Raw genomic sequence first — 22,417 nt, 5'->3', positions numbered from 1 at the left:
GCCCAGCCACAAGCAAACAAAAAAAAAAAAAAGTATAACGTTATTGTAGCCCTAAGAAGGGCTGTTGGGTTCTTGGAGAATCACTCCTGCCTAACAGTAATCTACCTGCACACTTACGCTAACCCTGACCAGCAGCAGCTCTCTCCCTAGCGGCATCCAGACACAGAATGATCCGAGCAGCGCGGGCAGCGGCTAGTCTATCCCAGGGTCACCTGATCTGGCCAGCCAACCACTGCTATCGACGTGTAAGGGTACCACGTCATGCTGTGTGGAGTGCAGAGTCTCCTGGCTTGTGATTGGCTCTGTTTCTGGCCGCCAAAAAGCAAAACGGCGGGAGCTGCCATTTTCTCGAGCGGGCGAAGTATTCGTCCGTGCAACGAGCAGTTTCGAGTACGCTAATGCTCGAACGAGCATCAAGCTCGGACGAGTATGTTCGCTCATCTCTAGTGGTAACCAGTTCCAGAGTTTGGTATTGTGGTGTGCATTTTGTGTTAGCTGAGGCTAGATATTTTTTTCATCATAACTTAAAGGGGTATTCTCATCTGGGCACTCACATTCAGTTGGATAAATCTGTCATATGTAAACATTTCTTCAATTGGATGTTATTAAAAAAAATGTTCCTGTGTGAAGATAATTTCTCATAAATGTAGTCATGTTGTCCCTTAGAAACAAGATAGCTTCCTCAGATACAGCCACCTCTGATGGATTGAGTGCACAAAGAAACAAAAGGTTATTGTATATAAAATGTCCGGGAGTTACTACATGTCGCACAGCCGTCCTGTGGTAATGATTGCTGAATCCTGGTGTCCGGCAGGACTCTTTAGCGCAAGTCTGGCCACCGCTGCCAGAGTGTGACGTGGTCGTATCCGAGGAAGCTATCTGGTTTCTAAGGGACAATATGGCAACATTTATAGGAAATTATCTTCACACAGGAACATTTTTTTTAGTAACATCCAATTGAAGAAATGTTTACATAAGGCAAATGAATTTAATTAAATGTAAATGCCCAGATGGGAATACCCCTTCAAAGGTGTTTTCCTATGAAGACAAGAGTCTTAAATGTACTCAGGATTACAAAATAATACATTCTGTGATTCACTGTTATTAATAGAGATGTGCAAATTTTTCAAAAATTCGGTTTGTTAAGTTCGCTGAATTTTCCGACAAAATTTGATTAGACCTGAATCGAATCATGGAGAATCATGTTAAAAAGCAGGTATTTCCTGGCTGCAGAGAGCCTGTAGGGTGTTGTAGAACGTTGTGCCATGCTTAAATATGCATAGGGAGCGGGGTTTGGTCTTCAAACAATGCTGTGTTTTAGTATGACACCCACATGACAGCCGCCGCTCTTTGAATCACTTAACCCTTCCATGTGCACTTACAGAGGCCAACTTCACCAAATAACGGTAACGTCCGTGCCAGCTCAAAAGGACTTAGCTGAGGGCCAAGATCCCACTATAACATCACAGAGTGCACTCTTTTTACACTTAAAATAAAAAGGATATGGCAGACTGTGCCTAATTGAAATCCAACCCCTAATAAATTTTCCCACTTCGGTCTTTGCGATGGATATGTGCGTCATTAAGCGCTAAACACAGCGGTCGCAAGTCTCACTCCAAATTCCTCACAATTGGCTAGTATATGCACTGCAGCAAGGACAGCCACCAGCAGATCAACCAGAAATAAAATATATATAACGCTATTGTAGGCGTAAGTAAGCCGTTTGGATTCTCCTTTGGCTATTTTCTAGCCAAGTATGAAAGCACACTACTATGCCAGATGAGATGACGCTGAGTTATGAAAAAATAAACGTAAAATAAAAAGGAAATGGCAGACTGTGCCTAATTGAAATCAAACCCCTAATAAATTGTCCCACTTTGGTGTTTGAGGTGGATATGTGTGTCACTAAGAGCTAAATACAACGGTAGCAAGTCCCCCTGCAAATTCCTCACAATATGGTACTAGCTGCACTACTAGTGCCAGCAAGCCCAGCCACAAGCAAACAAAAAAAAAAAAGTATAACATTATTGTAGCCCTAAAGATGATTCCATAGATTACTACAGAACCTGTTCTGTTAAACATGGATACATGTAGAAACCCCCCAAAAGATTGAGGAGGGTGAAGGCAGTAATTTTGCGTTGACGTCACTCATCATTTTACCCTTCTTTTCATCCGTCAGTGTCCACTTTCAATTGGTCAGAAATCCATCATCAGTTTTGCTAAAGCCAAAAACAAACAGGAGTTGATCCAAAACAGAGATGACCAGTAAATGGGATACTTGCATGTCCTCTGTGTTCTGTATCCACTCCTTCTTTTGGCTATCATGAGGCTTTTTTATTCCTTCTGACAGATGAAATGAAGGGAAAAACTAGACATACTGGCAACGTCATAGAATGGTGGAGGGTGAAAACAGCATTATGGAAATCACAGGGTGTTCCAGGGAGACAGAGGTCAGTTGGCAGTAGTATGAGTAGGCCGCAGAGTGGCACAATGACATAGTGTGGAGGTGGCAGCAGCAGCAGCATGAGTTTAGAGAGTGGCACAATGACAGATTCTGGAGGTGGCAGCAACATGGTAGGCCACTCAGTGGCACAATGACAGAGTGTGGAGGTGGCGGCAGCAGGTCAGAACAAAAATAACTCCATCAACTATGTGGATTTGACACGGTTGTAGTAACTTTAGTAGATACAGACCCCCATATTTAATGATATGCAGTCATACACGGCCCTTCATGTATATAATCATATAGGGAAGACACTTCCACACCTCATCCTAGGAAAAGGCAACACGCGCAGCTTATCCGTAGTGTAACATTGGCCGCTGACATTCAAATCGAAAGCCTTGCATTCCGGGAACTAGAAAGAAATGCCAAGGCACCTCCGATAGAATACTAGAAAAAGCTTTATTTCACATCCATAAAGTAGAAAAACAGGTAAGCTCCCGGTAAATAACATCCTACACGTTTCGGAAAAGTTCCTTATTCATGGCTACGTTCAAAGTGCTAGACACCAGTATTGGAAACATAAATAACCTATAACATCTCACCTGAAACAATTCTGTGATACTCTACAATGAAATAAATTGTAAACACAAAGATAAATACATGAATGCATATATACAGATCACTACTAACTTATAATACAAATAAATATAGAAAAAAATTCTGCAATGAACATTTGTCCTTAAATAAATATATGCCAGATGCCGAGTGCCCAAGCTAACAAACCCTGATCGCCTCCTGATCAGACTCTGACATGGTCTGCAACGCAAGTGTAGAAGGGGCTGTAGATTCATTAACGTGGCTTTGGTCTATTTTCTGTCTGGGATTTTTTTTTTTCAAAAAGACCTCAAAAAAGTCTCAAAATGCATAAAAAGTCTTAGCACATAGACCAGCAGGAGACTGGAGTAAGTTTGAGACTTTTTATGACATTTTTTGCAAAAGTCTCAAGTCATGCATCTGGCTTTGCACAGTGTTGCACTCGCAGTAGTTCTATGTTTAGGCCGGATTAATGAAGAGGTGTATGTAGTCCTGTGAGACTTTTTTTTAGCAGTGAAAAGTCCAAAAAACCCTCAATTTGACTACTTTTACACCAAAAAAACCCAGGAAAACCAATAATAAATAACCCCCATATAGTCTATGAAAATCAATTTTTATTTTATCACATTGGACCCTCCAGATTTTAAAAATCCATCGATAGCCAATATCCCAGAGTGGTGTGAACAGTCATTATGCTGGGGGATAAGATATTCCCCAAAGTTTTTTTACTCTTTTAGGTGCAAATGTACATTCATTCTTTAAGATATTCTTAAAATTTATAATTAAATCCTGATTCAGTAACGAGAGATAACTTTTGATAATGTTAACAATGGTTTGTTATTGTGGACTATATGTCGTGCTAAAACGGGCAAAGATTTTCTCTTATCATTTAGATTCATTTCTTTTTAACTAACCGTTTCTTAGTCTTTTTCAATTCAGACGAGCCCTATCGTCTTTTCCTCAATCTGGCTGTAATCTCTCCACATTGGTCCTCGTTAGAGATGAGCGAACACTAAAATGCTCGGGTACTCGTTATTCGAGACGAACTTTTCCCGATGCTCGAGTGCTCGTCTCGAATAACGAACCCCATTGAAGTCAATGGGAGACTCGAGCATTTTTCAAGGGGACCAAGGCTCTGCACAGGGAAGCTTGGCCAAACACCTGGGAACCTCAGAAAAGGATGGAAACACCACGGAAATGGACAGGAAACAGCAGGGGCAGCATGCATGGATGCCTCTGAGGCTGCCTAATCGCACCATTATGCCAAAATTATGGGCAACAGCATGGCCATGACAGAGTGACAGAATGAAGCTAGATAGCATCTAAAACATCCAATAATTGACCCTGACACTATAGGGGACGGCATGCAGAGGCAGCGGCAGCAGCGGCAGGCTAGAGAGTGGCATGGCGACATACCCTAAATGGACTCAGGCTTCAAACCAATGGGTGGCAGAGAGGAACCAAAGGAGGTGAGCAAGAAGCGCTCAAATAATATCGGTACATGATAAAAGTTTGCCAGTATATTTTGTGGATTACACAGCAGGGTGGCGACAAAGTTAACATGGAAGCCATGAAAACAACCCAAAATTCTGCCTGACACAGCTCGTTTGATAAGGGGACCATGTATGGAGGCAGTGAACTAGTAGTAGATTAAAGGTGCTGCAGTTAAAACTATGTTAGTTGGATCTTGGCATGGAGCTGGCGCTCCACTGCCAGGCGAGCTTTCGCCAATCCAAGCCCCTGTCTCTAGGCTACTCCCCAAACAGCACTTCTAAGAACCTTTTGTATAAGATCAAGTGTAGTAGCGTTCTTATAAGTTTAGGATATGCCGGGTGAGGGGAATGTAAACAGATGCGCAAGAAGCGCTGAAATAATATCGGTAAATGATAAAAGTTTGCAAGTATATTTTGTGGATTACACAGCAGGGTGGCGACAAAGTTAACAAGTTTGATGTGGAATGCCCTGTAATAGCTCTTGGGCGGTGTGCCTTTTATCGCCTAGGCTCAGCAGTTTGAGCACCGCCTGCTGTCGCTTAGCGACGGCACTGCTGCTGTGCCTAGAGCTACCGACTGATGGCGCCATGGCCACGGATGGTAACTCGGAGGAGGAGGAGGTGGAGGAGGGTTGGGAGGAGGTATAGTAGGCCTTTGAGACCTGGACCGAGGTAGGCCCCGCAATTCTCTGCGTCGGCAGTATATGACCAGCCCCAGGGTCAGACTCGGTCCCAGCCTGCACCAAGTTAAGTGTAGTAGCGTTCTTATAAGTTTGGGATATGGCGGGTGAGGGGAATGTAAACAGAGGCGCAAGAAGCGCATGATGCGCATGGAGCTGGCGCTCCGCTGCCAGGCGAGCTTTCGCCAATCCAAGCCCCTGTCTCTAGGCTACTCCCCAAACAGCACTTCTAAGAACCTTTTGTATAAGATCAAGTGTAGTAGCGTTCTTATAAGTTTAGGATATGCCGGGTGAGGGGAATGTAAACAGATGCGCAAGAAGCGCTGAAAAAATATCGGTAAATGATAAAAGTTTGCCAGTATATTTTGTGGATAACACAGCAGGGTGGCGACAAAGTTAACAACTTTGATGTGGAATCCATGAAAACAACCCAAATTTCTGCCTGACACAACTCGTTTGATAAAGGGACGATGTATGGAGGCAGCTATATGGACGACTTTTGGAGGTAGCAATGGAGACAACATGTGGAGGCTGCTATGGAGACAATTTAATTTGGATAGTGCCTGTATGTGGCAGTCCCAAAAATTTTTCAAACCAGAGGAGCAGGTAGGTGGCCCTCCAGTAAAATGGAATAGATTGAGTGCCTGTATGTGGCAGTCCAAAAAACTTTTCAAACCAGAGGAGCAGGTAGGTGGCCCTCCAGAAAAATTGAATAGATTGAGTGCCTGTATGTGGCACTCCCAAAAATTGTTTAAAACAGAGGACCGGGTAGGTGGCCCTCCAGAAAAATTGAATAGATTGAGTGCCTGTATGTGGCACTCCCAAAAATTGTTTAAAACAGAGGACCGGGTAGGTGGCCCTCCAGAAAAATTGAATAGATTGAGTGCCTGTATGTGGCACTCCCAAAAATTGTTTAAAACAGAGGACCGGGTAGGTGGCCCTCCAGAAAAATTAAATGCATAAAGTACTATAGCTAGAGCCAGTGGGCCCTGTCAAAAAATAGCCAGTTTCCTCTGCTTTACTGTACAAAGAGGAGGAGAAGGAGGAAAATGAGGAGGAGGAGGAGTGGATCAATTATTCAGGTTGAGCTTCCTTCACCTGGTGGAGATTGGAAATTATGAGAAATCCAGGCTTTATTCATCTTAATAAGCGTCAGCCTGTCAGCGCTGTCAGTCGACAGGCGTGTACGCTTATCGGTGATGATGCCACCAGCTGCACTGAAAACCCGCTCGGACAAGACGCTAGCGGCAGGGCAGGCAAGAACCTCCAAGGCGTACAGCGCCAGTTCGTGCCACATGTCCAGCTTTGAAACCCAGTAGTTGTAGGGAGCTGTGAGATCATTTAGGACGATGGTATGGTCAGCTACGTACTCCCTCACCATCTTTCTGTAAAGATCATCCCTACTCTGCCGAGACTGGGGACAGGTGACAGTGTCTTGCTGGGGTGACATAAAGCTGGCAAAAGCCTTGTAAAGCGTACCCTTGCCAGTGCTGGACAAGCTGCCTGCTCGCCTACTCTCCCTCGCTACTTGTCCCGCAGAACTACGCACTCTGCCGCTAGCGCTGTCAGAAGGGAAATACTGTTTCAGCTTGTGCACCAGGGCCTGCTGGTATTCATGCATTCTCACACTCCTTTCCTCTGCAGGGATGAGAGTGGAAAGATTTTGCTTGTACCGTGGGTCCAGGAGAGTGAACACCCAGTAATCGGTGCTGGAATAAATTCTTTGAACGCGAGGGTCACGGGATAGGCAGCCTAGCATGAAATCTGCCATATGCGCCAGAGTACCAACGCGTAAGAATTCACTCCCCTCACTGGCCTGACTGTCCATTTCCTCCTCCTCCAACTCCTCCAACTCCTCTTCTTCTGCCCATACACGCTGAACAGTGAAGGACTCAACAATGGTCCCCTCTTGTGTCTCGCCAACATTCTCCTCCTCTTCCTCCTCATCCTCCTCCACCTCCACCTCCTCCGATATGCGCTGAGAAACAGACCTGAGGGTGCTTTGGCTATCAACAAGGGAATCTTCTTCCCCCGTCTCTTGTGACGAGCGCAAAGCTTCCGACTTCATGCTGATCAGAGAGTTTTTCAACAGGCCAAGCAGCGGGATGGTGAGGCTGATGATGGCGGCATCGCCACTGACCATCTGTGTTGACTCCTCAAAGTTACTCAGCACCTGACAGATATCAGACATCCACGTCCACTCCTCATTGTAGACTTGAGGAAGCTGACTGACCTGACTACCAGTTCTGGTGGAAGTTGACATCTGGCAGTCTACAATCGCTCGGCGCTGCTGGTAAACTCTGGATAACATGGTCAGTGTTGAATTCCACCTCGTGGGCACGTCGCACAACAGTCAGTGAGCGGGCAGTTGGAGGCGGCGCTGCGCTGCCCTGAGAGTGGCAGCATCTGTGCTGGATTGGGGTATGTCTTGAGGAAACGCTGAACTATCAGATTTAACACATGGGCCAGGCATGGCACATGTGTCAGTCTGCCGAGTTGCAGAGCCGCCACCAGGTTACGGCCGTTGTCACACACAACCATGCCTGGCTTCAGGTTCAGCGGTGCCAGCCACAGATCAGTCTGCGCCGTGATGCCCTGTAATAGCTCTTGGGCGGTGTGCCTTTTATCGCCTAGGCTCAGCAGTTTGAGCACCGCCTGCTGTCGCTTAGCGACGGCACTGCTGCTGTGCCTAGAGCTACCGACTGATGGCGCCGTGCCCACGGATGGTAGTTCGGAGGAGGAGGTGGAGGAGGGGTGGGAGGAGGAGGAGGCATAGTAGGCCTGAAACACCTGGACCGAGGTAGGCCCCGCAATCCTCGGCGTCGGCAGTATATGACCAGCCGCAGGGTCAGACTCGCTCCCAGCCTCCACCAAGTTAACCCAATGTGCCGTCAGCGATATATAGTGACCCTGCCCGGCAGCACTCGTCCACGTGTCCGTGGTCAGGTGGACCTTGTCAGAAACGGCGTTGGTCAGGGCACGGATGATGTTGTCTGACACGTGCTGGTGCAGGGCTGGGACGGCACATCGGGAAAAGTAGTGGCGGCTGGGGACCGAATACCGAGGGGCGGCCGCCGCCATGAGGTTGCGAAAGGCCTCGGTCTCTACTAGCCTATAGAGCAGCATCTCCAGGCTAAGCAATCTGGAGATGTGCACATTAAGGGCTTGGGCGTGCGGGTGGGTTGCACTATATTTGCGTTTCCGCTCCAGCGTCTGGGGTATGTAGAGCTGAACGCTGGTGGATGCTGTGGAGGATCGTGGAGGCGACGATGGGGTTTTTGTGGCAGGGTCCTGGGCAGGGGGCTGACTATCAGCTGACACAGGGGAAGGAGCAGTGGTGTGCACGGCCGGAGGTGAACGGGCTTGTTGCCACTGAGTGGGGTGTTTAGCATTCATATGCCTGCGCATACTGGTGGTAGTTAAGCTAGTAGTGGTGGAACCCCTGCTGAGCCTGGTTTGGCAAATGTTGCACACCAAAGTCCGTCGGTCATCCGGTGTTTCCTTAAAGAACCTCCAGACTTCTGAAGATCTAGCCCTCGCCGCAAGAGCCCTCACCACGGGAGCTTCACTAGTTGACACATTTGGCGCTGATGCACCAGCTCTGGCCCTGCCTCTCCGTCTGGCCCCACCACTGCCTCTTCCAACCTGTTCTGGTCGAGGACTCTCCTCCGTCTCAGAAGCACTGTGTTCACCCGGCCTCTCAACCCAGCTTGGGTCTGTCACCTCATCATCCTCCGATCCCTCAGTCTGCTCCCCCCTCGGACTTCCTGCCCTGACAACAACTTCCCCACTGTCTGACAACCGTGTCTCCTCATCGTCGGACACCTCTTTACACACTTCCACTACGTCAAGAAGGTCATCATCACCCACAGACTGTGACTGGTGGAAAACCTGGGCATCGGAAAATTGCTCAGCAGCAACCGGACAAGTGGTTTGTGACTGTGGGAAGGGTCCAGAAAACAGTTCCTCAGAGTATGCCGGTTCAAATGGCAAATTTTCCTGGGAGGGGGCAGACTGGGGGGGAGGAGGCTGAGGTGCAGGAGCTGGAGGAGTGGCGATTTCGGTGACATGGGTGGACTGCGTGGAAGACTGACTGGTGGACAAATTGCTCGAAGCATTGTCAGCAATCCACGACATCACCTGTTCGCACTGTTCTGGCCTCAACAGTGCTCTACCACGAGTCCCAGTAACTTCAGACATGAACCTAGGGAGTGTAGCTCTGCGGCGTTCCCCTGCTCCCTCATAAGCAGGTGGTGTCTCACCCCGGCCAGGACCACGGCCTCTGACCCCTGTAGTAGTTGGACGCCCACGTCCCCGCCCTCGTCCTCTACCCCTAGCCCTCGGGTCAAACATTTTTAAAATGAGAGTTATAACTTTAATTTTTTTTTAACTTTTTTTGTGTTTTTTGTTTTTTTTTGTGTTTTTGAGTTTTTAAAACCAAACGATGCTATCCTATTGCTATGGCTATTTTCTAGCCAAGTATGAAAGCACACTACTATGCCAGATGAGATGACACTGAGTTATTAAACAAAATAAATAGAGATGAGCGAACACTAAAATGCTCGGGTACTCGTTATTCGAGACGAACTTTTCCCGATGCTCGAGTGCTCGTCTCGAATAACGAACCCCATTGAAGTCAATGGGAGACTCGAGCATTTTTCAAGGGGACCAAGGCTCTGCACAGGGAAGCTTGGCCAAACACCTGGGAACCTCAGAAAAGGATGGAAACACCACGGAAATGGACAGGAAACAGCAGGGGCAGCATGCATGGATGCCTCTGAGGCTGCATAATCGCAACATTATGCCAAAATTATGGGCAACAGCATGGCCATGACAGAGTGACAGAATGAAGCTAGATAGCATCTAAAACATCCAATAATTGACCCTGACACTATAGGGGACGGCATGCAGAGGCAGCGGCAGCAGGCTAGAGAGTGGCATGGCGACATACCCTAAATTGTCTCAGGCTTCAAACCAATGGGTGGCAGAGAGGAACCAAAGGAGGTGAGCAAGAAGCGCTCAAATAATATCGGTACATGATAAAAGTTTGCCAGTATATTTTGTGGATTACACAGCAGGGTGGCGACAAAGTTAACATGGAAGCCATGAAAACAACCCAAAATTCTGCCTGACACAGCTCGTTTGATAAGGGGACCATGTATGGAGGCAGTGAACTAGTAGTAGATTAAAGGTGCTGCAGTTAAAACTATGTTAGTTGGATCTTGGCATGGAGCTGGCGCTCCGCTGCCAGGCGAGCTTTCGCCAATCCAAGCCCCTGTCTATAGGCTACTCCCCAAACAGCACTTCTAAGAACCTTTTGTATAAGATCAAGTGTAGTAGCGTTCTTATAAGTTTAGGATATGGCGGGTGAGGGGAATGTAAACAGCTGCACAAGAAACGCTGAAATAATATCGGTAAATGATAAAAGTTTGCCAGTATTTTTTGTGGATTACACAGCAGGGTGGCGACAAAGTTAACAAGTTTGTTGTGGAAGCCATGAAAACAACCCAAAATTCTGCCTGACACAGCTCGTTTGATAAGGGGACCATGTATGCTTACAGTTCATGCCAGTCGCTGCACTGGCTGCCAGTCTCCTTTCGAATACAGTTTAAAATAATAATAACCCTCATCCATAAAGCTCTGTATAATGCTGCACCCCCCTACCTCTCCTCTCTTATCTCAGTCTATCGCCCAACCCGTGCTCTTAGATCCGCCAGTGATCTTAGATTAACCTCTACCCTAGTGCGGACCTCCCACTCGCGTCTCCAAGACTTCTCTAGAGCTGCACCAATTCTATGGAATGCTCTGCCCCGGACTATCAGACTAATACCTAACCTCCAAAGTTTCAAACGTGGTCTTAAAACCCATTTCTTTAGGCAAGCCTATAACACTCATTAACTGCATGAAGTTTTAACTCTTCTACTAACCCGTCCTGTGTCGTCCTCCCATCTGTTATCCAGCAACCAACAGGCACCAGACTTCTCTGCAGTCCCATTCACCCTGGACCTGGTATATAAGATGACGGCTGAGTGGTTCAAGAGACAGCAATTCCATTTATTATATTTTGTTCTATTCCCTAAGAAGAATGGCTTGACCATTAAATATTCTTTTACCTCGTGTTACCCCATCATCTTCATAAACCGTAAGCTCTGGCGAGCAGGGACCTCACTCCTGTTGTTCCATACAAATGTTGTGCTCTGTTACATTACATTTGTATTTGTTTCCTATGATTTGTAAAGCGCTACAGAATATGATGACGCTATATAAATAAAGATTATTATTATTATTATTATGGAGGCAGTGAACTAGTAGTAGATTAAAGGTGCTGCAGTTAAAACTATGTTAGTTGGATCTTGGGATGGAGCTGGCGCTCTGCAGCCAGGCGAGCTTTCGCCAATCCAAGCCCCTGTCTCTAGGCTACTCCCCAAACAGCACTTCTAAGAACCTTTTGTATAAGATCAAGTGTAGTAGCGTTCTTATAAGTTTGGGATATGGCGGGTGAGGGGAATGTAAACAGCTGCGCAAGAAGCGCTGAAATAATATCGGTTAATCATAAAAGTTTGCCAGTATATTTTGTGGATAACACAGCAGGGTGGCGACAAAGTTAACAACTTTGATGTGGAATCCATGAAAACAACCCAAATTTCTGCCTGACACACCTCGTTTGATAAGGGGAGGATGTATGGAGGCAGCTATATGGACGACTTTTGGAGGTAGCAATGGAGACAACGTGTGGAGGCTGCTATGGAGACAATTTAATTTGGATAGTGCCTGTATGTGGCAGTCACAAAAAGTTTTCAAACCAGAGGAGCAGGTAGGTGTCCCTCCAGAAAAATGGAATAGATTGAGTGCATGTATGTGGCAGTCCCAAAAAGTTTTCAAACCAGAGGAGCAGGTAGGTGGCCCTCCAGAAAAATGGAATAGATTGAGTGCCTGTATGTGGCAGTCCCAAAAAGTTTTCAAACCAGAGGAGCAGGTAGGTGTCCCTCCAGAAAAATGGAATAGATTGAGTGCCTGTATGTGGCAGTCCCAAAAATGTTTCAAACCAGAGGAGCAGGTAGGTGGCCCTCCAGTAAAATGGAATAGATTGAGTGCCTGTATGTGGCAGTCCCAAAAAGTTTTCAAACCAGAGGAGCAGGTAGGTGTCCCTCAAGAAAAATTGAATAGATTGAGTGCATGTATGTGGCAGTCCCAAAAAGTTTTCAAACCAGAGGAGCAGGTAGGTGGCCCTCCAGAAAAATTGAATAGATTGAGTGCCTGTAAGTGGCAGTCCCAAAAATGTTTCAAACCAGAGGAGCAGGTAGGTGGCCCTCCAGTAAAATGGAATAGATTGAGTGCCTGTATGTGGCAGTCCCAAACATTTTTCAAACCAGAGGAGCAGGTAGGTGGCCCTCCAGTAAAATGGAATAGATTGAGTGCCTGTATGTGGCAGTCCCAAAAATTTTTTAAAACAGAGGACCGGGTAGGTGGCCCTCCAGAAAAATGGAATAGATTGAGTGCCTGTATGTGGCACTCACAAAAATTGTTTCAAACAGAGGACCGGGTAGGTGGCCCTCCAGAAAAATTAAATGCATAAAGTACTATAGCAAGAGCCAGTGGGCCCTGTCAAAAAATAGCCAGTTTCCTCTGCTTTACTGTACAAAGAGGAGGAGAAGGAGGAAAATGAGGAGGAGGAGGATCGGATCAATTATTCAGGTTGAGCTTCCTTCACCTGGTGGAGATTGGAAATTCTGAGAAATCCAGCCTTTATTCATTTTAATAAGCGTCAGCCTGTCAGCGCTGTCAGTCGACAGGCGTGTACGCTTATCTGTGATGATGCCACCAGCTGCACTGAAAACCCGCTCGGACAAGACGCTAGCGGCAGGGCAGGCAAGAACCTCCAAGGCGTACAGCGCCAGTTCGTGCCACATGTCCAGCTTTGAAACCCAGTAGTTGTAGGGAGCTGTGTGATCATTTAGGACGATGGTATGGTCAGCTACGTACTCCCTCACCATCTTTCTGTAAAGATCAGCCCTACTCTGCCGAGACTGGGGACAGGTGACAGTGTCTTGCTGGGGTGACATAAAGCTGGCAAAAGCCTTGTAAAGCGTACCCTTGCCAGTGCTGGACAAGCTGCCTGCTCGCCTACTCTCCCTCGCTACTTGTCCCGCAGAACTACGCACTCTGCCGCTAGCGCTGTCAGAAGGGAAATACTGTTTCAGCTTGTGCACCAGGGCCTGCTGGTATTCATGCATTCTCACACTCCTTTCCTCTGCAGGGATGAGAGTGGCAAGATTTTGCTTGTACCGTGGGTCCAGGAGAGTGAACACCCAGTAATCGGTGCTGGAATAAATTCTTTGAACGCGAGGGTCACGGGATAGGCAGCCTAGCATGAAATCTGCCATATGCGCCAGAGTACCAACGCGTAAGAATTCACTCCCCTCACTGGCCTGACTGTCCATTTCCTCCTCCTCCAACTCCTCCAACTCCTCTTCTTCTACCCATACACGCTGAACAGTGAAGGACTCAACAATGGTCCCCTCTTGTGTCTCGCCAACATTCTCCTCCTCTTCCTCCTCATCCTCCTCCACCTCCACCTCCTCCGATATGCGCTGAGAAACAGACCTGAGGGTGCTTTGGCTATCAACAAGGGAATCTTCTTCCCCCGTCTCTTGTGACGAGCGCAAAGCTTCCGACTTCATGCTGACCAGAGAGTTTTTCAACAGGCCAAGCAGCGGGATGGTGAGGCTGATGATGGCGGCATCGCCACTGACCATCTGTGTTGACTCCTCAAAGTTACTCAGCACCTGACAGATATCAGACATCCACGTCCACTCCTCATTGTAGACTTGAGGAAGCTGACTGACCTGACTGCCACTTCTGGTGGAAGTTGACATCTGGCAGTCTACAATCGCTCTGCGCTGCTGGTAAACTCTGGATAACATGGTCAGTGTAGAATTCCACCTCGTGGGCACGTCGCACAACAGTCGGTGAGCGGGCAGTTGGAGGCGGCGCTGCGCTGCCCTGAGAGTGGCAGCATCTGGGCTGGACTTCTTGAAATGCGCACAGATGCGGCGCACCTTCGTGAGCAAATCAGACAGATTGGGGTATGTCTTGAGGAAACGCTGAACTATCAGATTTAACACATGGGCCAGGCATGGCACATGTGTCAGTCTGCCGAGTTGCAGAGCCGCCACCAGGTTACGGCCGTTGTCACACACAACCATGCCTGGCTTCAGGTTCAGCGGTGCCAGCCACAGATCAGTCTGCGCCGTGATGCCCTGTAATAGCTCTTGGGCGGTGTGCCTTTTGTCGCCTAGGCTCAGCAGTTTGAGCACCGCCTGCTGTCGCTTAGCGACGGCACTGCTGCTGTGCCTAGAGCTACCGACTGATGGCGCCGTGCCCACGGATGGTAGTTCGGAGGAGGAGGTGGAGGAGGGGTGGGAGGAGGAGGAGGCATAGTAGGCCTGAAACACCTGGACCGAGGTAGGCCCCGCAATCCTCGGCGTCGGCAGTATATGACCAGCCCCAGGGTCAGACTCGGTCCCAGCCTCCACCAAGTTAACCCAATGTGCCATCAGCGATATATAGTGGCCCTGCCCGGCAGCACTCGTCCACGTGTCCGTGGTCAGGTGGACCTTGTCAGAAACGGCGTTGGTCAGGGCACGGGTGATGTTGTCTGACACATGCTGGTGCAGGGCTGGGACGGCACATCGGGAAAAGTAGTGGCGGCTGGGGACCGAATACCGAGGGGCGGCCGCCGCCATGAGGTTGCGAAAGGCCTCGGTCTCTACTAGCCTATAGGGCAGCATCTCCAGGCTAAGCAATCTGGAGATGTGCACATTAAGGGCTTGGGCGTGCGGGCGGGTTGCACTATATTTGCGTTTCCGCTCCAGCGTCTGGGGTATGGAGAGCTGAACGCTGGTGGATGCTGTGGAGGATCGTGGAGGCGACGATGGGGTTTTTGTGGCAGGGTCCTGGGCAGGGGGCTGACTATCAGCTGACACAGGGGAAGGAGCAGTGGTGTGCACGGCCGGAGGTGAACGGGCTTGTTGCCACTGAGTGGGGTGTTTAGCATTCATATGCCTGCGCATACTGGTGGTAGTTAAGCTAGTAGTGGTGGAACCCCTGCTGAGCCTGGTTTGGCAAATGTTGCACACCACAGTCCGTCGGTCATCCGGTGTTTCCTTAAAGAACCTCCAGACTTCTGAAGATCTAGCCCTCGCCGCAAGAGCCCTCACCACGGGAGCTTCACTAGTTGACACATTTGGCGCTGATGCACCAGCTCTGGCCCTGCCTCTCCGTCTGGCCCCACCACTGCCTCTTCCAACCTGTTCTGGTCGAGGACTCTCCTCCGTCTCAGAAGCACTGTGTTCACCCGGCCTCTCAACCCAGCTTGGGTCTGTCACCTCATCATCCTCCGATCCCTCAGTCTGCTCCCCCCTCGGACTTCCTGCCCTGACAACAACTTCCCCACTGTCTGACAACCGTGTCTCCTCATCGTCGGACACCTCTTTACACACTTCCACTACGTCAAGAAGGTCATCATCACCCACAGACTGTGACTGGTGGAAAACCTGGGCATCGGAAAATTGCTCAGCAGCAACCGGACAAGTGGTTTGTGACTGTGGGAAGGGTCCAGAAAACAGTTCCTCAGAGTATGCCGGTTCAAATGCCAAATTTTCCTGGGAGGGGGCAGACTGGGGGGGAGGAGGCTGAGGTGCAGGAGCTGGAGGAGTGGCGATTTCGGTGACATGGGTGGACTGCGTGGAAGACTGACTGGTGGACAAATTGCTCGAAGCATTGTCAGCAATCCACGACATCACCTGTTCGCACTGTTCTGGCCTCAACAGTGCTCTACCACGAGTCCCAGTAACTTCAGACATGAACCTAGGGAGTGTAGCTCTGCGGCGTTCCCCTGCTCCCTCATAAGCAGGTGGTGTCTCACCCCGCCCAGGACCACGGCCTCTGACCCCTGCAGTAGTTGGACGCCCACGTCCCCGCCCTCGTCCTCTACCCCTAGCCCTCGGGTTAAACATTTTTAAAATGAGAGTTATAACTTTAATTTTTTTGTAACTTTTTTTTGTGTTTTTTGTTTTTTTTTTGTGTTTTTTGTTTTTTTTTTTTTTTTTTTTTTTTTTTTTGTGTTTTTGAGTTTTTAAAACCAAACGATGCTATCCTATTGCTATGGCTATTTTCTAGCCAAGTATGAAAGCACACTACTATGCCAGATGAGATGACACTGAGTTATTAAACAAAATAAACGTAAAATAAAAAAGGATAAATGGCAGACTGTGCCTAATTGAAATCCAACCCCTACTAAATTTTCCCACTTCGGTCTTTGCTATGGATATGTGCGTCACTAAGCGCAAAACACAGCGGTCGCAAGTCTCACTACAAATTGCTCAGAATTGGCTAGTACATGCACTGCAGCAAGTACAGCCACCAGCAGATCAACCAGAAATCAAATATATAGAACGCTACTGTAGGCGTAAGTAAGCTGTTTGGATTCTCCTATGGCTATTTTCTAGCCAAGTATCAAAGCACACTACTATGCCAGATGAGATGACACTGAGTTAGTGCCTAATTGAAATCCAACCCCTACTAAATTTTCCCACTTCGGTCTTTGCAATGGATATGTGCGTCACTAAGCGCAAAACACAGCGGTCGCAAGTCTCACTACAAATTGCTCAGAATTGGCTAGTACATGCACTGCAGCAAGTACAGCCACCAGCAGATCAACCAGAAATCAAATATATAGAACGCTACTGTAGGCGTAAGTAAGCTGTTTGGATTCTCCTATGGCTATTTTCTAGCCAAGTATCAAAGCACACTACTATGCCAGATGAGATGACACTGAGTTAGTGCCTAATTGAAATCCAACCCCTACTAAATTTTCCCACTTCGGTCTTTGCTATGGATATGTGCGTCACTAAGCGCAGAACACAGCGGTCGCAAGTCTCACTACAAATTGCTCAGAATTGGCTAGTACATGCACTGCAGCAAGTACAGCCACCTGCAGATCAACCAGAAATCAAATATATAGAACGCTACTGTAGGCGTAAGTAAGCTGTTTGGATTCTCCTATGGCTATTTTCTAGCCAAGTATCAAAGCACACTACTATGCCAGATGAGATGACACTGAGTTAGTGCCTAATTGAAATCCAACCCCTACTAAATTTTCCCACTTCGGTCTTTGCTATGGATATGTGCGTCACTAAGCGCAGAACAAAGCGGTCGCAAGTCTCACTACAAATTGCTCAGAATTGCCTAGTACATGCACTGCAGCAAGTACAGCCACCAGCAGATCAACCAGAAATCAAATATATAGAACGCTACTGTAGGCGTAAGTAAGCTGTTTGGATTCTCCTATGGCTATTTTCTAGCCAAGTATCAAAGCACACTACTATGCCAGATGAGATGACACTGAGTTATTAAACAAAATAAACGTAAAAAAAAAAGTTAATGGCAGACTGTGCCTAAGTGAAATCAAACCCCTACTAAATTTTCCCACTTTGGTGTTTGAGGTGGATATGTGTGCCACTAAGAGCTAAACACAACGGTAGCAAGTCCCCCTGCTAATTCCTCACAAAATGGTACTAGATGCAAATAAAAAAAAAAAAAGTAGAACGTTATTGTAGCCCTAAGAAGGGCTGTTGGGTTCTTGGAGAATCACTCCTGCCTAACAGTAAGCTAATAGAACACCCTAACGCTTTCCCTGACCAGCAGCAGCTCTCTCCCTAGCGGCATCCAGACACAGAATGATCCGAGCAGCGCGGGCAGCGGCTAGTCTATCCCAGGGTCACCTGATCTGGCCAGCCAACCACTGCTATCGACGTGTAAGGGTACCACGTCATGCTGGGTGGAGTGCAGAGTCTCCTGGCTTGTGATTGGCTCTGTTTCTGGCCGCCAAAAAGCAAAACGGCGGGTGCTGCCATTTTCTCGAGCGGGCGAAGTATTCGTCCGAGCAACGAGCAGTTTCGAGTACGCTAATGCTCGACCGAGCATCAAGCTCGGACGAGCATGTTCGCTCATCTCTAAAAATAAACGTAAAATAAAAAAGGACAAATGGCAGACTGTGCCTAATTGAAATCCAACCCCTACTAAATTTTCCCACTTCGGTCTTTGCTATGGATATGTGCGTCACTAAGCGCAAAACACAGCGGTCGCAAGTCTCACTACAAATTGCTCACAATTGGCTAGTAGATGCACTACAGCAAGTACAGCCACCAGCAGATCAACCAGAAATCAAATATATAACGCTACTGTAGGCGTAAGTAAGCCGTTTGGATTCTCCTATGGCTATTTTCTAGCCAAGTATGAAAGCACACTACTATGCCAGATGAGATGACGCTGAGTTATTAAACAAAATAAACGTAAAATAAAAAAGGACAAATGGCAGACTGTGCCTAATTGAAATCCAACCCCTACTAAATTTTCCCACTTCGGTCTTTGCAATGGATATGTGCGTCACTAAGCGCAAAACACAGCGGTCGCAAGTCTCACTACAAATTGCTCACAATTAGCTAGTAGATGCACTGCAGCAAGTACAGCCACCAGCAGATCAACCAGAAATCAAATATATAACGCTACTGTAGGCGTAAGTAAGCCGTTTGGATTCTCCTATGGCTATTTTCTAGCCAAGTATGAAAGCACACTACTATGCCAGATGAGATGACGCTGAGTTATTAAACAAAATAAACGTAAAATAAAAAAGGACAAATGGCAGACTGTGCGTAATTGAAATCCAACCCCTACTAAATTTTCCCACTTCGGTCTTTGCAATGGATATGTGCGTCACTAAGCGCAAAACACAGCGGTCGCAAGTCTCACTACAAATTGCTTACAATTGGCTAGTAGATGCACTGCAGCAAGTACAGCCACCAGCAGATCAACCAGAAATCAAATATATAACGCTACTGTAGGCGTAAGTAAGCCGTTTGGATTCTCCTATGGCTATTTTCTAGCCAAGTATGAAAGCACACTACTATGCCAGATGAGATGACGCTGAGTTATTAAACAAAATAAACGTAAAATAAAAAAGGACAAATGGCAGACTGTGCCTAATTGAAATCCAACCCCTACTAAATTTTCCCACTTCGGTCTTTGCAATGGATATGTGCGTCACTAAGCGCAAAACACAGCGGTCGCAAGTCTCACTACAAATTGCTCACAAATGGCTAGTAGATGCACTGCAGCAAGTACAGCCACCAGCAGATCAACCAGAAATCAAATATATAACGCTACTGTAGGCGTAAGTAAGCCGTTTGGATTCTCCTATGGCTATTTTCTAGCCAAGTATGAAAGCACACTACTATGCCATATGAGATGACGCTGAGTTATTAAACAAAATGAACGTAAAATAAAAAAGGACAAATGGCAGACTGTGCCTAATTGAAATCCAACCCCTACTAAATTTTCCCACTTCGGTCTTTGCAATGGATATGTGCGTCACTAAGCGCAAAACACAGCGGTCGCAAGTCTCACTACAAATTGCTCACAATTGGCTAGTAGATGCACTGCAGCAAGTACAGCCACCAGCAGATCAACCAGAAATCAAATATATAACGCTACTGTAGGCGTAAGTAAGCCGTTTGGATTCTCCTATGGCTATTTTCTAGCCAAGTATGAAAGCACACTACTATGCCAGATGAGATGACGCTGAGTTATTAAACAAAATAAACGTAAAATAAAAAAGGACAAATGGCAGACTGTGCCTAATTGAAATCCAACCCCTACTAAATTTTCCCACTTCGGTCTTTGCAATGGATATGTGCGTCACTAAGCGCAAAACACAGCGGTCGCAAGTCTCACTACAAATTGCTCACAATTGGCTAGTAGATGCACTGCAGCAAGTACAGCCACCAGCAGATCAACCAGAAATCAAATATATAACGCTACTGTAGGCGTAAGTAAGCCGTTTGGATTCTCCTATGGCTATTTTCTAGCCAAGTATGAAAGCACACTACTATGCCATATGAGATGACGCTGAGTTATTAAACAAAATGAACGTAAAATAAAAAAGGACAAATGGCAGACTGTGCCTAATTGAAATCCAACCCCTACTAAATTTTCCCACTTCGGTCTTTGCAATGGATATGTGCGTCACTAAGCGCAAAACACAGCGGTCGCAAGTCTCACTACAAATTGCTCACAATTGGCTAGTAGATGCACTGCAGCAAGTACAGCCACCAGCAGATCAACCAGAAATCAAATATATAACGCTACTGTAGGCGTAAGTAAGCCGTTTGGATTCTCCTATGGCTATTTTCTAGCCAAGTATGAAAGCACACTACTATGCCAGATGAGATGACGCTGAGTTATTAAACAAAATAAACGTAAAATAAAAAAGGACAAATGGCAGACTGTGCCTAATTGAAATCCAACCCCTACTAAATTTTCCCACTTCGGTCTTTGCAATGGATATGTGCGTCACTAAGCGCAAAACACAGCGGTCGCAAGTCTCACTACAAATTGCTTACAATTGGCTAGTAGATGCACTGCAGCAAGTACAGCCACCAGCAGATCAACCAGAAATCAAATATATAACGCTACTGTAGGCGTAAGTAAGCCGTTTGGATTCTCCTATGGCTATTTTCTAGCCAAGTATGAAAGCACACTACTATGCCAGATGAGATGACGCTGAGTTATTAAACAAAATAAACGTAAAATAAAAAAGGACAAATGGCAGACTGTGCCTAATTGAAATCCAACCCCTACCACATTTTCCCACTTCGGTCTTTGCAATGGATATGTGCGTCACTAAGCGCAAAACACAGCGGTCGCAAGTCTCACTACAAATTGCTCACAATTGGCTAGTATATGCACTGCAGCAAGTACAGCCACCAGCAGATCAACCAGAAATCAAATATATAGAACGCTACCGTAGGCGTAAGTAAGCCGTTTGGATTCTCCTATGGCTATTTTCTAGCCAAGTATGAAAGCACACTACTATGCCAGATGAGATGACGCTGAGTTATTAAACAAAATAAACGTAAAATAAAAAAGGACAAATGGCAGACTGTGCCTAATTGAAATCCAACCCCTACTAAATTTTCCCACTTTGGTGTTTGAGGTGGATATGTGTGCCACTAAGAGCTAAACACAACGGTAGCAAGTCCCCCTGCTAATTCCTCACAAAATGGTACTAGATGCAAATAAAAAAAAAAAAAGTAGAACTTTATTGTAGCCCTAAGAAGGGCTGTTGGGTTCTTGGAGAATCACTCCTGCCTAACACTATTCTAATAGAACAGCCTAACGCTTTCCCTGACCAGCAGCAGCTCTCTCCCTAGCGGCATCCAGACACAGAATGATCCGAGCAGCGCGGGCAGCGGCTAGTCTATCCCAGGGTCACCTGATCTGGCCAGCCAACCACTGCTATCGACGTGTAAGGGTACCACGTCATGCTGGGTGGAGTGCAGAGTCTCCTGGCTTGTGATTGGCTCTGTTTCTGGCCGCCAAAAAGCAAAACGGCGGGAGCTGCCATTTTCTCGAGCGGGCGAAGTATTCGTCCGAGCAACGAGCAGTTTCGAGTACGCTAATGCTCGACCGAGCATCAAGCTCGGACGAGCATGTTCGCTCATCTCTAGTCCTCGTACATATAGGTTTGGCCCTAAGAAATTCACTATAAGGGATTGGTTTAAGTGTATGTACAGGATGACAACTCTTGGCTGACAAAATAGTAGTGTCTGAAAACCACCCATCAAATTTTATATTAAGAAGTGCCTTCTCCCATGAAATCCTCTTACATCTATTCCTGCTCTCAATACACATGCACACATGTATATAAGGTCCTGAGCCGGAGCACAGCCTGGCACCGGATGTTTGACAGTAGACGGCTAAAAGCCACCGATTACACGGGAATAGTGGGATTAGAGAAAAGACTGTGCCAGATACAGGGGATTCATTTTGAGTAAAGGGAGCAAAGACTTCAACCAGCGAATGTCTATTTCATCAGGTCACATTACAAATATTTCCCTTAGTCCACACTAGCACGCTACTTTTTTTTGGTAAAGACATCTGTGGACGGACATATTCAAGTAATAAATTCTGTAAGGGATTAGCTCGGTAGCTGCAGCTAAACATGTCCCAAACGCAGTCAGAGACAAGGACTCAAAGCGGCTCATTTACTAAGGGTCCGCACAGCGCATTTTCGTCGGGTTTCCCAAGTATTTCCGATTTGCGCCGCATTTAAGTGGGTTTTTTGGCGCACACGATCGGATTTTGGCA

The 22,417-nt window shown here is 47.0% G+C and overlaps 1 protein-coding gene across 1 annotated transcript in view; it reads left to right on the top strand.

Moving 5' to 3' along the window:
• The window catches only part of LOC140070297 (vomeronasal type-2 receptor 26-like), a 50,044-nt gene that overhangs the window by 13,168 nt on the left and 14,459 nt on the right, over nt 1–22,417 (top strand). The gene's annotated exons all lie outside the window — the stretch shown is intronic.

Source organism: Engystomops pustulosus, chromosome 7 (genome assembly GCF_040894005.1).
Source record: "Engystomops pustulosus chromosome 7, aEngPut4.maternal, whole genome shotgun sequence".
NCBI classification, from domain to species: Eukaryota; Metazoa; Chordata; class Amphibia; order Anura; family Leptodactylidae; genus Engystomops; species Engystomops pustulosus.
This window is presented reverse-complemented; position numbering and strand designations above follow the sequence as displayed.